We start from the raw sequence: 16656 nt of genomic DNA, 5'->3' as shown, positions 1-16656 counted from the left end.
TTCTGCCACGCAACAGTACATGCGTTAAGGAGACTCCTTCCACTACATGAAATTCATGTAGTGTTTTCTTCAAAAGCCGTTTCAACACAGAGCGGGGCTGTGTGGTAGAACACCTGCTTGCCACGAAGACGGCCTGGGTTCGATTCGCACTGGAAGCCGAAGAATTTTATTATTTATTTTTATTTGCATTTTTCTGGATTATTCATTGGGGTGTTTTTTTCCGACACAGTTTCGAGAAATAACGTGGCTCTGTGGTAGAACACCTGCTTGCCACGCAGGCCTGGGTTCGCTTCTCACTCGAATCCGAACATTTTTATTATTTATTTTATTTGCATCTTTCTCAATTTTTTTTTGTCACGGACAAGATGATGATTTTTCCCTCAGAACCAGCAACGCCATCACCGACGCCGACATTGTAATTTCTGCGAAACGAGCTCTTTAACGTTATCGCGTTAATAAAGTGGACTGCGAAACGACCACCGTCGTAGCTCAATTGCCAGATCATCATACGCGTAAATTGAAGGTTTTCAGTTCGGTCCCAACCGGCAGTTCGGTTCCAAACGGCAGCCAGTTGAATTTTCTTCATCGTTAATTATTTTTCATTGATGTCATAGTGCAATACAGTTAAAAACGACACCTAATGTCCCCTGTCCTTGCCTTGGCTTCGTTGACTGTTGTTTTCAGGGTGATTCCACGTAAGATCGAACAAACGATGGCTTGTCGACCTCTCAAATGTATTTGAAAATTTTATATATTATTGCCTGATGAGTTGAAAGAAGAGATCCGCAATTTGTTTTGCCGCCAAAAATTTTTTCGAAGCACAGGAAATCAATAATGACGAAGAGGTGAAGTGGAGCGCTCATCCGATCTGCTGTTTTGGCCAACTTTCGTTATGAATTGCACAAAATATATTAAAGTTAGGTAGCTGAAATTTCTTTAACTAAATATATGCATGTTTTTGCTTCTGCTCAGGTATTTTTAGTTTTTATGTGTAGTGTAGACGTTTTTATAAAAAACCTCAAAATTGGCCCAGGCAACGATATTTTCTTTACTTTGAACGCCCTTATCTCAAAAAAGCCTTGTACCAGAGCGACAAAAATTCCGCATTACGTTCTCCGCATGCTTATCTACCAAACTGCTGAATCTTATAATTATATAACGTTTCAGTAAAGAGATATGATCGGGCTAAGTTCAAGAAAACGCCGAACAATGCAAACTTCTGACGACAATTTAAAAAAAACCCCATTTTTTATATTGTTTAAACTTTGTCCACTTATTCTCCTGCACATCAGCTTTCACAATAATTGAAAACATGTTGCATAATGTTGTTGCACTAATAGTTACGGCCCCTCCAATGAGACCCTTAGGCAAGGATTGGCAATTCCGACTTCTTGCCCAGCAAGTGTATAAAATGCAGACCGGATTGAATTTCTTTTTATTAAAAGGCCAGCAGGTACCGAAAAAGGTGTCGCCGGCACTGAAGACGTTAATTTTGAAATTATTTGGTCACTGCAGCGGCCACGAGCGCGGGGCTACCGAGCAGGCGCGCGCGCACCCGAGATGCTCGTTGTAAGAGACGGCGCAGTGAGAGCTCGTTTTCGCGTCCTCAGACCGATTGAGTTCGAAACAGCAACACCTCTCGGGTGACTTGAACGCACGTGCACCGGTAGTCGCAGTGATCTGGTTAATGACGTCGATTTCTTTTTCAGGGGGCATACGAATGTCATCGTTAAACTGTGCGTTCCGTGAAGATCTTTCATTGCAGTGGTAGCAAAAGCACGCGTAGCACAAGTAGTCCGTCTCACTGACAGTCGCTGATCTGTCGGGCGTTAAACGTTCGTTCAAAGCATTTATGTCTAGGTCGGTAACTCTGCGAAATTTTGGCTTCTTTGCAATAATTAAAGGAGTAGTGACACGATTTTGAGACATCGCAAAAGGGACATTTTCTTGCTTTGTTGGTATGCAGTTTCAACGCTGTCCACACACTGGAATCGGAGAACACGTATAAAATATTTTAATTTGACTTTGAAGTTTTCGACGCTGAGCATCTGCAAGCCAGCCCCACTGCAAGGACATTATCCCGACGAGTCAAGACAGTTCCCCCGAGTTTGCGAGTTCTGCGTCCTGCATGCAGCCTAAATCGTAGAAATCACTGTCAGGGTCACTGGACGACAATTCACTCATCGTTGTGTATGTGCACCACGAGCAGATGACGGATTTGCCGCTAGTACGTCGCGAGTTTATGTATCTCCGTGACGTCACACTGCTATGAAACGATACTGAGAAGCCACCCCCTCGATATCGAAACCGAAAGTGTCTTTTTAAGGTGGCGCTAATTAAAATATATACGATGCATTCCCAGGCACCACAATAGTCGTTTTAGGTTTCTCGACACCAGTATTTTTATTTAGAGCAACAATCCGAATTTTTTTTTAAATTCGTGTCAGTACTCCTTTAAGCTTCTTGTGCTTCGAAAGGTAGTCTCCACAATACACTCATTCAGAGCTATACTTTCTCGCCATGGGACGCACAGGAGGAGTAGAGCAAGAGCAAAGCACAAGACCTATCCGCGCGGACTGAAGTGTGAACAGCGCACCGAGCGCGCGGCCAATTCAGGCCGTCTACTGCCGACATCTAAGATAGGCAAGCGCATACGGTTACCGATAGTTTTGCTTTTCTTTCCTTTGACATTCCATGCTTTTTCTTTGCCACTGGAGCACCACGTTCACGCTTTTCACTGATCGCAACTGGCGCAGCGCCGTTTCTCAGGCAGCAGCGTGCGTGAAGCCATCGCTCATAGCTCCCTTATAGAGTTTTCATCTTGCTTCCAGCTCCGCCGTGTTATCAGCGCCTAGCTGCGATGCGAACAGAGGGTGGATAGAATAGCGAAGCTCCAGTGCACGTGCGTTCAAGTCACCCGAGAGGTGTTGCTGTTTCGAACTCACTCGGACTGAGGACGCGAAAACGAGCTCTCACTGCGCCGTCTCTTACAACGAGCATCTCGGGTGCGCGCGCGCCTGCTCGGTAGCCCCGCGCTCGTGGCCGCTGCAGTGACCAAATAATTTCAAAATTAACGTCTTCAGTGCCGGCGACACCTTTTTCGGTACCTGCTGGCCTTTTAATAAAAAGAAATTCAATCCGGCCTGCATTTTATACACTTGCTGGGCAAGAAGTCGGAATTGCCAATCTTTGCCTAAGGGTCTCATTGGAGGGGCCGTAACTATTAGTGCAACAATATTATGCAACATGTTTTCAATTATTGTGAAAGCTGATGTGGAGGAGAATAAGTGGACAAAGTTTAAACAATATAAAAAATGTTTTTTTTTTAAATTGTCGTCAGAAATTTGCATTGTTCGGTGTTTTCTTGAAATTAGCCCGATTGTATCTCTTTACTGAAACGTTATATAATTATAAGATTCGGCAGTTTGGTAGATAAGCATGCGAAGAACGTAATGCGGAATTTTTGTCACTCTGGTACAAGGCTTTTTTGAGATAAGAGCGTTCAAAGTAACGAAAATAACGTTCCCTGGGCCAATTTTGAGGTTTTTTATAAAAACATCTACACTACACATAAAAACTAAAAATACCTGAGCAGAAGCAAAAACTTGCATATATTTAGTTAAAAAAATTTCAGCTACCTAACTTTAATATATTTTGTGCAATTCATAACGAAAGTTGGCCAAAACTGCAAAGCGGAATAGCGCTCCACTCCACCTCTTCATCATTATTGATTTCCTGTGCTTCGAAAAAATTTTTGGCGGCAAAACAAATTGCGGATCTCTTCTTTTCACTCATCAGGCAATAATATATAAAATTTTGAAATAAATTTGAGAGGTCGACCAGCCATCGTTTGTTCGATCTTACGTGGAATCACCCTTCATTAGGTATGCACAGAGGAATTAAGAGACAGTTATCACGTCGCCTTGCGCGATTAGCCCCCTTGGCAGGTTACGGATCTTTCCTAGGAAAAATAAAATAAACAGACGAAACTTACACACATGCAGTTAGATCAGTTGGCAATAGCTACTATCTGTGTACTTGCGTACATGGCGAATACGAGTGTTAGCGCCTTTACTTCGCTCGTACACGCCTTCGAATTCACATCCGACTTTTCGTTTCACGTGCAGATTACGATGTCTTTGAAAAGACAGCATACAGAAAACCAGGTGCGTGACGGTTTCATTGCCAAATAAGCCGAAGTGACAGGGCACACCGAGTTTATGTGATACAGAAGAACCTCCGTGATAGATCAAGCTATATTTCAGAGTTCGACTGACTATCCAAAATAGCTTTGCTTGTGATCAGCACAACCAAATGTCCCGGAAAGCGTAAATTATGTTTCCATTTTATCCTTTAAAGGGGTCATGAAGCACCCCTTGGGCTTGTTGAAAACACAGCATATCCACGGAGTGAATGATGATGAGTGGGCGAAGCTGCGGAGGTTCATCGGTAAACCGTGAATCTTCCGTGAATTCTGCCCAGTACATCATTACCGACGTGAGATCGGGCGCGTTTATACTAAAGGTTCGATGAGTTATGACGACTTGCAGCTCACTTTAATTTTACATGTACGCTGTGAATTTTCATTGTTTAGAAAACCATTGCTTTAGAAAACAGCTGGCGTCTTTCGTTAAGCAGCTGGCGTCTTTTCGTTTTGCTTTAGAAACATCTGGCGTTCTTTCGTTTTGCTTTTAGAAAACATATGGCGTCTTTCGTTGGTTTATTTCATCAATCAACGGCGTTTTGAACAAAATTTTTATTGTTTAATCACGCACAGGAGAAATCTCACCAGGCACTACCTTGGAGGTAAACAATGGCTGCTAATGGGAATGAGAGACAGAAGAAGTCAGCTTTTAGCTAACACTTACACTTCTACTTCTACTAACGTTTCCTACTCGAACATGCCAATGGTTGCTAATGGGGAATGAGAGACAGAAGAATTCGGCTTTTAGTTAACGCGCACGCTGCGAATTTTTTATTGTTCAACAACGCACAGGAAAAATCTCCCACCGGCACCACCTTGGAGGTCAAAGCGTAAGACTGGTTACACACTACGACTACTACGACTACGACTACGAGGGACGAACGGGTGCCGCCTTAAGGAGCTTCGCCCCTAAAACACATCCTGTGGAAAGCTGACTTTTCAACGACATCGCAATCTGCACTTGAAAAGTTGGAAGTCATTTCAAAGCCGCGTACGTGCGAACTATCTATATGTAGCCCTTTGCCTAAAGGGGCCATGAACCACCCGTCGCGCTTGGTGTGGAAAACACCTTGGAATTATCGGGCCCTTCCCAGGAATATATAGCCGAAAAAAATTTTTCTAAAAGCTAAACTAGGACCGGAGATTTAGCGATCGCTAGTTTTACCTGACGCATTCCCTCTAAACTCGCTTCATTCCGGAGCAGACGGCAGCGCCGTTCGAGGTGCCCCGCCCAGTGCATTACGTCACCTCGCTTCAATATTGTGTGGTTTCCTTTCCGCGTAACTTGGCGGTGTTGACGGCTGCTGCTGGCAGCTAATAGTTCCGGTCGGCTGCTTCTCGCTGCGCGGCGCGGTCTGGCCAGACCGCCTAGAGTTACTGTATATGCTACCTTTAGGTAGCAGAGTTGCGCATAGGTCCGGCTAGCAACCACAATTATGCGGTGAAGTTGCGCTTCGTTTTCGCAGGCGACATGCCTACCGTGCGCCGATTAACATGTCAGGCGAGTCGAAGACCAGCGATAAACATTGGCTGTCGATGACAAGTGTTAATTCAGTTCGCTGCCGCGGCGGCGTCGAGAAATAAAAAAATTAGCCCGAGCGCAGCTTCTCCGCAATGCATGGTTGCTAGCGGCGTTTGGAAGACATATGCGCAACTCTGCTACCTAAAGGTAGCATATACAGTAACTCTAAGACCGCCGATTGTGGCCTGCCTCTGAATGCGGCCGATTGGCACGGCATGCAGACTCGGTATACGCTTTTATATAACGAACTGGCCAAGGCGGCCTGCCTCAACGCACGGAATAAAATCCCGTGCGAAGAAAACGCATGGGATTTTATTCCGTGCGTTTGCGTGCGTTCCGTGCGGAGGAAACGCACGGGCAAAAGAAAAAAAAGAAGCGATTCTTTTTAAGCGGGCTCATTTATTTTGTTTTAAATTATGTTGCCATAGTTGTTTATGATCTGTACACAGTATTCTCACTGTTGACACAATTTCTGGCAAGGTAAAAGCGCTGATATTGTGTCCAGATCCTATTTTGTCCTCATTACAACTACGCTGTTAATTTTTGCCATGAATCAATACCAAGTCGCCCAATCTTCAGTCTTAAACAGAGCAGCTGTGGTTGAACAAGAAGCTAGTGTCCAACGTGTTTAAATACAAAGTGAATCTCACTAACATTGACACCCCTTTACACTATAATGCTAACTTGACTGACATCGAAAACTATCCGAATGGTGGTAGACAGGACAAGAGTAACACTTCTGGTGTTGTTTTGCATTTCTTTACCTTCCTGTATTTCTCGCCGTGTGTACTTTAAGGGAAAAATTCACAAGTAACTACTTAGCAGCCTCACAATTTTGCATTTGTTTCAAGTTTTGTTAAAAAGTCTGCAATAAGTATAGTCAAGTATGAGTCCTTGGCAAGAAATTCATTTTTACGGACACAGAGAGCTTAATGGACTTCTTTTTTTGTATCATTTTCAGGTAGACATTTCTGGCAAAGCATGAAGGGTTGCTCCCCACTGCTTGTGCAGGAGACAATGTATTGTGGGAACACTCCACTGTGCCTAATTGTACAATATCTCGAACATTTTGTGCACCTTACAGCATTTGGGCCTCTGCGTGCAACCTTTCCAGTGGCATGCATTTGAAAACTTCGCATTGTTCAATATGACAGTTAATGGAGCCGGCTTTATTCCGCAAACTTTATCCTAAAATGGACAGTTGGACGAGTTGATGTGCATTGATAGTTAAAGAAAGTACGGGAAAAACCCCCACAGCACAGAGAAATGAGAATGAAAGGCACAGGATGATGAGCTACTGCCAACTGAAGTTTAATGCAAACCGCAGAAAGATATACACACACAGTATGAAAAAAGTACAAAATTAAAGAATTATGCAGTAGCAGAAAGAGCACAAACATGTATAAAAAAGCCAAACACGCGGTGAACTTCACTTGCTAGTACCGCGTCGTCCTGTCCCCTTCATTTCTATGTGAGTTGTGGTTTCGTTTCATAGCGAAAGCTGTTATGAGATCATTTCACGGGCCGTTTTTGGCGCCGTAGTTGTGCGCCGCCGCCGCCGCTGCCGCCGCCGCCGCCGGTGTCCGTAACCAGTATCGCTCGAAATAAGAAAAAAAAACTAAATAAGTAAAAAATTCCAGAATGGAACGTGGTTCGAACCTGGGCCCTCTGCGTGGGAGCCCAGTATTCAACCTCTGAGCCATGCCGGTGCTTGAAACTGCTTTGCAAAAAGGTCCTATACAGGCTTCATGTCGGGAAGGAACCACATTAGCATATGCAATATAGCGTGGTAGAAGAGTAAAAAAGCACCAAGCGTCGCACAACGCGAATTCTGTAACCAGGCGTCACACAATGCGAATTGCGCAACGAGTAGGTTATTGAATGCTGCCAAACAAGGAGGTTTAAACCTCCTTGCTTCCAACCCATTACAGGGCTCTGCCATAATTCTTCGTCGTCATCAGGCACAGCATCAACAAAGTGCGCATGATGCCTTACATGCGTTTAGCAGGTACCATGGCTCTCCGTAGAATGACGAAAAATGGCATCATGCCTGCTGCCCTACTTCTCAAAAATTACAATGATTTATAGCGTAGTGGGTTCCTCGCAAGTGCACTTGTATTGGCTGCCAAGGAAGCCCATAAGCGCATGATCCATTTCCTCGGGGTCTCTGTAAAATTAATGATTTATAGCGTAGTGGGTTCCTCGCAAGTGCACTTGTATTGGTTGCCAAGGAAGCCCGTAAGCGCATGATCCATTTCGTCGGGGTCTCAGTAAAGTTCTTCGCCCCACCCCCCGTCTCTCTCCCACGTCAACGTATGTTATACAGCATGGCGGGAGAGGGAAATAGCGACCGGGCGTCACCCAATGCAGATTACATAACTGCTGGGTCGTTTAAAGCTTCGAACCAAGTGCACATAATGCCTTACAGACGTGTAGCTGGTGCATCGCTTCTCCGCAAAATGACAAATAATGGCTTAGTAGGTGCTTCCCAACTTCACAAAAATTGTGATTTATGGCGTAGTGGGTACCTTTCTAGTGTACTTGTATTGTAGCCCCAAGAGAGCTTACAACGGGCTCTAGAAACGCCGCTGTTCCAGCTTTCGCTGTGACTGTGCTGCGGTTTCAGCGCAGGCCTGGCGTCTTTTTTTCCCGCTTTCTTGATCTACGAACTTACGTCCTGACTGCTTTATAGCCTCTATACATGCGTGGTCAAATTTTTATCAACCTCATGGCATATCAAGTCCTAGGATCCTATGTGCCAAACCATCAGCCACTTCTTATAGGAAGTATTTATTTTAAGCATGTGATTGCCTAATTCCAAGTTGACTTTGCAGCCTTAATGCTGGGCTTAATTTTCAATGTGTAATTATGCATAAGCCATGAAGTGAGGAATTAAAGATGAAGAACATTTGGTTCCAGATGGCGCTATGCTGGCATGCATATATTGTAAACATAGATGTACTAATTATGCACAATAGAAGTATTGGTACATTGTAGTCATGTGACAACACCGACAAGTTCCCAAGCATAATTTCAGAAATTTACGTTAGTTTTCACATATCTGTGAGTAATTATGTGAAGCGATATATGAATGCAGCGTTGCCATTTTGTGGGCATTGCTGAGTGCTTTTATAAATCGCGGTAAGTGGCTCTACAATCACTTTTAGGCTTTTCTGCAGGAAAACGCAACTGTATGATCATGTGCGACATGTTTTGATGCTACAGTGCAAACTAATGAAATAAAAAAACTGGAACATGCATGCCATGGTTGCATATTTCTCTAACGTAAAACTAGCCTTATTGTACTAATTTAGTTGCCTTCATGTGCAGGCTGACACTAAGTTCCTTGTGCATCCCATTTCTTTGGATTGTGCTTAGATACTGGCACTGTGAAGAGCACATGTCAGTAGGCAGTATGAGGAGGTTTTACGCATTACTTTCATGTTGCTTTACTGCTGTGAATTATATATAGTGATCGGGCTGTGCTGTATATGTTGTTCCACGTGTTCAGTATTGGGCGCAGGTTCTATGCACAAAGATGGAAATACACATATGCTTACACTGACATCAGAACTGCTACTGTTTTGATTCCAATAAAATAGTGCAAACACTGCTTCTTGTATCACTTGTGGTATGACTATTTGTCGTGCATGCAAAAGGAAGATATGAACTTCTGAATGCGACACAAATTGGTGAAACACTGCTCGCCCAACGTCACGGCTTGTGTTTTATTACCAAACAAGTAGAACAGATGATTCACACATTAGTATACATTGTAGAATTGTGGAAGAGAAATGCAGGCAGTTAGGCAACAAGTCATCACTGTGTTCTAGCGTAGATTTGGTGATATTTCATCAATCGTAGCATAATTGAAGGTACCTGTTGTATAAGGACCAGGGAGTGTACATATGAGCGAGTTTTTCCAGTTTTGTGCCTATTTGCTATAGTCCTCGTGTTTCTGTGTTATGTATGTAAAATTCTGAATTGCGAACAAGCCAACCTGTCTATTGCAGTGAATATAGTATACTAGCAATTCAAACGAACCATTATTTTCTCAAGAACAGCTGTTTCATTGAGGAGGACTGTAATACATATTTTTTTTTCATTCGTCCTGCGTCGTCTGTGCGCGGGGAATGCCTAGTACACATGGAAGTTCACAAAAGAGAAGAGCAAGTCCATTAACTATTTTATTTTGCGGGAGACATGTCACTGGTAAATTTGTGGATGTTGTTCTGACCAACGTTACTAGATTAGCTTGACATCGGGGCACGCTATTGGCATTCGCTTTACCGCGGTGGCGTGATGCTTAACAATAACGTAAGAATTAGTAAGATAGTAGGTAGTCTCCGAGTATGAAAGCAACTAAATACAAAGTATCAACTATAGCGAACCACTGTATGCCACGCTAAAGCACGAATTGCAAATATGTGCTAATTCCGGAAGTAGATTATCGTTCAGCTGCTCAGAAGGCGCTGCTGCCCCTGCATGCAGCTCGCGACAGTAAGCGCGTTTTAAATGCACTTTTTTTTTAATATAGGCACGTTACAAAATCCTTGTAACTGTGGCGTCTTCGTGTTTAACTTTTATATGCTATGGGTGCGGCAGCCGCGAGCGCACCGACGGTGGAAGAGAACGATGGACACGGACACGCTCGCGCCTCGCGCTCAGTGGCCGTTGACAGTGAGTCGCGGCCGAGTCTTGGAATGGTGAAGACGTGTTGCTCAGTGCACGGGGAGATCGAGTGGCCGTGCTCAGCGTCTCGTCCTCGTCTGTGAAGGGTTCTGCGCGGCGGCTGGCCCAGACCCCTACAATGCAAAGGCAGGCGGTCTTAGAACAGCTCAGAACACGCTGCTGCCACTGGACGCGTGCAGCTCGCGGAAGAAATTACTAAAATTGCCCCACAGCACACGCCCATGGAATGCTCATACGTTCGGCCAACTGAAGATACCTATGTCACACTGATATTCACGAATTTAGGGCGAGCGAACATTGCCGATATATGGAGAAGCACTCAAGAGGGCACACGTTTATCATTTTTATAACGGCACGACACAATGAACCGAAGAATTCGGAGCCGAAAGTGTTCGCTCCGGCCTGCATGACGTCCCACAAATTATGTAGTGACCATACGTAAGCTTAAACACAGGTTGATGGTTGTTCTTTGAAGACGACTGGAAGCAAAAGTACTCTCAGTGAGTTGACAGCTCAGGTCGTAGTACTTCGACCTCACCACTGAATCCATCTTCGGGATATCTTCGACGTGAAGTGTATTATCCAAAGGTCAAAGGATCGTGTGCATTCTCTGTCAACAAAATAATAGTGGTAAAACCCTCAGCTATAATCCAATCCTCATGGTTCACGAAGGGCCGCTCTCCGGTCTGTTAATTCAGAACCTGCTTGCAACTTGATCTCTGTGCACGCACTGATCAAGTCAGCACGAGATCCGTGTCGTTAGAACTCAACGCAACACAAAAGTTTTGTAAGGTTTGAGGCCACTTATGGCATACAAAACTAATCGAAACAAGCGAAGCACAAGAAGCTGCGGTACCGAAAAGGTCGTGCGGTCAAATTTAAGTTACGCTCGAACGTGAGCGGGCGCACTGAGTTCAGCAGACGACAGTTGGCTTCTACTGGAAGTGAGTCATCTTTTCGAAAACTCGCAACGAAGTTTTTCGATATTTCAGCCTGTTTATTTAACTACAACAACTATTATACACAGTGCCAACGGGAACAAGCGCATCTGATCCAAACACCACTCTTGATTTATGTCGGCTATTGGCCAATAAGGATGCTATGTCTCTTGCGACGCGGAGATGCAGATCCATGACGTCAGCCGGCAGACGCTCCGCCCACCGACGAGAGTTATAACCGGCCTCTGTTTGAAAAGAGGGCGCCCGAGAAAACGGCAACTTCGTGCTCCGCTTGTAGCCTTTACGCGGTGCGCACGATTGCAAAGCAGTTCATTGCCATGTAAATAACTGCGTGAGATTATTATTGCCAAATAAGCCGAACTTGCAGGCCACACCGAGTTTATGTCATACTGAAGAGCCTCCGTGATAGATCAAGCTATATTTCAGAGTTCGACTGACTATCCAAAATAGCTTTGCTTGTGATCAGCACAATCAATTGTCCTGCAAAACATAAATTAGGTTTCCATTTTATCCTTTAAGCAAACGACTACAATGTAAAGAAAATGTTTGGAATGACGCCGTTTAAATGTCTTGCACGAATACGTCATCAAACAAGGGGCAGCGTCAACTGAAAGGAGCCCTGAGGGCCAGAGCAATGATTTAATGCAGGAAAAATCTACGCTCAATCTACTTTGAGATTTGTCCAAGGAGTTTTAGGGGCGAAGTACCTTAGGGCAACGCCTCCTCTAGAAACATGCCTGCGGCGTCGCTGGCTATCCCATTGTAGCCGTCCTGCCTTGAATTGTGGTCGCTTGTCGAGAGATGGCGCCACGTTCTCCCCTATTGTTTTCAATGGGGCTGGCGTGGTGTGACGTCGAGGGGGTTAATGTGCGCATGCGCAAATGTGTGTTGCAAGCGGCCACCGCAAGGATCGCCAGCTACTGCTCTCATTAGAAACGGTGAAGGAGGGAAAGGGTAGGGCAGGAGGTTTTTGGCTCACGCGGCAGGCATCTTTCTAGAGGAGGCGTTGGTTAGGGTCTCGGCGTGTCGGCGTGCATCGTCGTCGCCGTCTGCTGTCGCGGCGTGCATCGTCGTCTGCAGTCGTGACGATCCATTTGCTTGAGCGCAAGAGAGGGCGCCACCCCCACAGCGCTCACCTTGTGGCGAGAGAGAGCGAACGGCGCACGTTGACTATGGAATTGGCCGCGAGATCGACCTATAGGTGGCAGCACCGTCGCCGCGTTAGTGTGGAGAGGCCGTTGGCGGCGCGTATACAAATGCACACAGCGGCGCTTCGATGTGAGCGGGTTGAGCCGATTCTCGGCTAATAAAATGCGTTGATTGCAGCTTACTGGTATTATATAAGCTCTTCATTGTTGAATCGATGCAGGAAGATCATCCAATGTTATTATTACTAGTGAGAGAAGCGCAATCTGCCGATGAAAGGGATGCTCGCCCTGGATGACAGTCTGCGCTTAGCACTTTATGACGCTTTTGGTTGTTTTCTCTGTACGTGTTGGGCTTGTGTTCTATGTACTACGCACTGCTGTAGCACGACTGAACTACTTAAGTGTTTACTTCTTGTTCATTTGCATACCAGCCCATATTCCTGTGCAATTAGCACTGCTCGCCCAAATACGCATTTTTTATTATTGTTCAGTTCTCCATGAAATGTAGGACAGTTGATAAGTTTAGTCAAGAAAGCCACGTGATCGACAGCGCTTTAGCGCCACGGAGACGTTCAACGCACGCACTTGTTCTTGCGCCAGTAACAGAATAAAAAGGTAAGAGTTTAGCACAGAGCTTTCATCGATTGATTACATGCACGACAGTGATGCAACAAAGGTCTGGTTATTTTATGGAATAAGTGTTTTTTTAGATGTGAAGCAGCTTATGGCGGAGTTCAATCCGGTGGTGGTGGTGTGCGGCGTGACCACCCTTACTGCGCATGCGCAAACCCTCTCCCTACACCTCCTGTCCCCCTGTGTCCTCCCCCCACTCCTCCTCCCCTTTCCCCTCTCCAATTCCCCTCCTCACTCCCCTTTCCCCATCTCCATTCTTCCTCTCACTTCCCCTCTCCACTCCCTCTCTCCACTCCCACTTTCCCCTCTCCACTTCCCCTCTCCCTTAACTCCCCCTTTCCCCTCTCGGGAGTGAAAATTCCGCCGTCGGCGTCCGTGACGGCGTAGCTTGTGAGCGAAAAATCGTCCGTGACCGAAAAATGGAGAAAGAAGCAAGTAAAAAAAAATAAATATCTTCGGTTCCATTGAGGATCGAACCCAGGCCGCTTGCGTGGAAAGCAGGTGTCCTACCACAAAGCCACGACGTCACTTGCAACTGCTTCGGAAAAAAAATCACAGCATATCCACGGAGTGAATGATGATGAGTGGGCGAAGCTGCGGAGGTTCATTGGTAAACCGTGAATCTTCCGTGAATTCTGCCCAGTACATCATCACCGACGTGAGATCGGGCGCGTTTATACTAAAGGTTCGATGAGTTATGACGACTTGCAGCTCACTTTAATTTTACATGTACGCTGTGAATTTTCATTGTTTAGAAAACCATTGCTTTAGAAAACATCTGGCGTCTTTCGTTAAGCAGCTGGCGTCTTTTCGTTTTGCTTTAGAAACATCTGGCGTTCTTTCGTTTTGCTTTTAGAAAACATCTGGCGTCTTTCGTTGGTTTATTTCATCAATCAACAGCGTTTCCAACAAAATTTTTATTGTTTAATCACGCACAGGAGAAATCTCACCAGGCACTACCTTGGAGGTAAACAACGGCTGCTAATGGGAATGAGAGACAGAAGAAGTCGGCTTTTAGCTAACACTTACACTTCTACTTCTACTAACGTTTCCTACTGTGTGTGTGTGTGAAAAACTTTTATTAAATAAAATGAGAGTTTGCAGGCCCAAAAGGACCCTTTACATAGGGGGAGTCCTTATTCCGGGACTCCGCTGGACAACGCCGCTACCCGCGCCCGTTGGACTAGAGCCCGTTGAGACTCCAGTGCTGAGCAATTGAGTAGGGCTGCCTCCCATGCCTCTCTAGTAGGGGAAGGGTTAGGGGGAATGGAAGGATTCAACTGACATGCCCAAACCATGTGAACGTTATCGGAGACTTCCCCACAGTGAGGGCACCGCCCATCAACTTTCGGGTCAAAACGTTTTACTATTGCAGGACACAACAAGGTGTTGGTCTGCAGGCGCCTTAAGGTTCGTTCATCGGCTTTACTCAGGCCCTTAGCAGGGACCCGGAAAAGCCGATGGCGTTCGCAATAGTGAGCCAGGATTTCTTTGAATCGCAGAAGCGGTTGCATCTCTGAGCCGGAAAAGCCTGGGTGAGGTGCCCGGGGGATAAGCGCGCGGGCGGCCGCGTCCGCAGCCTCGTTACCTCGAAGGCCCTGGTGGCCCGGAGTCCAAATGATGCGTTTAGGTGAGGGGTCCGAATCCCTCGCGGCTCGCTTTAGAATTTCGTAGGCTAAAGGTGAGACCTCGCCCGCCAGGTAGTTTTCACAGGCTCTGCGCGAATCTGTGATGATCACCCTCGAGTTCGTGTCCGAGGCGGCAAGCGCTATTGCTACCTCCTCTGCCCGCGCGGAGTTGATAGCCCGATAGGAGAGACCATTAACGCGTTGGTCCTGGTGAACTACGGCGGCCGTGTAGAATCCGGTGGGCGACGGCCCTGCCACATCAACGTAGTATACACCCTGCTTGGATCCATATTGGTGTTCGAGGGCCCGAGAGCGCGCCCCTCGTCTGCCTTCGTGTGTCTGCGAGTGCATGTTTCGAGGTAGTGGAGAAACCCAGAGCTTGTGGCGCCACAGCTCTGGAATTCGGCATGTCTCCTCTGGAATGCAGTCGTGTTTTATGTGCAAGCGGTCTAACAGGCGGCGCCCAGATACAGTCTCCGAAAGTCGCGTATATTGGTTTACGAGGTGGGCCTCCTTAAACTCCTGGTAGGAGTTGAGCACCCCCAGTGCCGACAACTTGGCATTGGAGGTAGTTACCGGGAGGTCCAAAGCTCGCTTTGTAGCCTTCCTAATGATGGCGTCAATGCGTTGATCGTGTTGCTTCGTAGTGCGAAGGTAGGGTCCGGAGTAGAGGATCCGGCTGATTACAAAGGCATGGACAAGCCGAAACGCATCCCTGCCCCGCAACCCGCCGCGTTTGTTGGAAACGCGGTGGATCATACGTCCGACGTGTTCGCCTATGCGTTTAAGTTTGGTGATGGTGGATTCCGGTCTCAGTCTGTTATCGATGAACAAGCCCAGGATCCGGATCTCTTAGACCTCTCTGATAGGAGCTCCCATCAAAGAGATACGCAATCTCGTGTTGTCTTTCGGATCTGTTCTGACGTGCAAAAGCTCCGATTTTGCAGGCGCGCATTGGAGACCACAGCCGATTGCATAGCTATCGACGATGGAGGCGGCAAGCTGTAGGCGGTCCTCCATTTCTCCAAGGCTCCCTTCAGTAGTCCAAATTGTTATATCATCCGCGTAGAGTGCGTGATGAATTCCTTCCACCCGGGCCAATTGATGTGGAAGCTGCATCATGGCAATGTTGAAGAGAAGCGGCGACAAGACCGCTCCTTGGGGAGTACCCCGTGTGCCCATAGTGTATGGACCACATTCGTCATCTTCAATTTTGAGGAAGGCCTGACGCTTTGAGAGAAAGTCTCTTACGTAGGCAAATGCCTTGTGCCGACAGTTTGAGGTGCTCAGGTTTGCCAGGATGCTGCCATGACGAACGTTGTCAAAGGCACCTTTAAGATCGAGGGCAAGGATCGCCTTGTCGTTGTGGCGCATGGCGGTGGGCTGTATTACGTCACGGTGTAGTTGGAGAAGGACGTCCTGTGCAGACATATGCGGGCGAAACCCAAACATAGTGTCTGCAAAGAGGCCCTTAGCTTCCATGTATGGAGAAAGGCGATCCCGCACCATTCTCTCCATAAGTTTACCCGCACACGAAGTCAGTGCAATGGGCCTCAGGTTGTCGGTATTCACCATCTTGCCTGGCTTAGGAATAAAGGTGACCAAGGAGGTCTTCCAGTCGGGAGGGAGTGGACGTCCATCCCAAATCTGATTAATGTACTCTAGCAAGTGGAGGCAGGCCGAGTCCGAAAGATTCGCCAACAGATTGACTGTTATGTGATCTCGGCCCGGAGCCGTACCTCTGCGCATCTTAGCTAAAGCCGCCCTTAGGTCATGTAATGTAAAAGGGGCATCAATATCTAGATTAGGCTTGCCCATGTACTCGTACTCGGGCCCAATTGGGTCCTCTATGCGACAGAGATATCTGTCA

At 46.4% G+C, this 16656-nt stretch overlaps 1 pseudogene; it reads right to left on the bottom strand.

The window, feature by feature from the left end:
- Positions 1 to 14294: 14294 nt before the first annotated feature.
- Positions 14295 to 16283, bottom strand: LOC125757689 (uncharacterized; annotated as a pseudogene).
- Positions 16284 to 16656: the final 373 nt, after the last annotated feature.

This window comes from Rhipicephalus sanguineus, chromosome 3, assembly GCF_013339695.2.
Source record: "Rhipicephalus sanguineus isolate Rsan-2018 chromosome 3, BIME_Rsan_1.4, whole genome shotgun sequence".
Taxonomy (NCBI): domain Eukaryota; kingdom Metazoa; phylum Arthropoda; class Arachnida; order Ixodida; family Ixodidae; genus Rhipicephalus; species Rhipicephalus sanguineus.
Note: the sequence above shows the minus strand (reverse complement) of the source record. Positions and strands in the feature narration are given on the sequence as shown.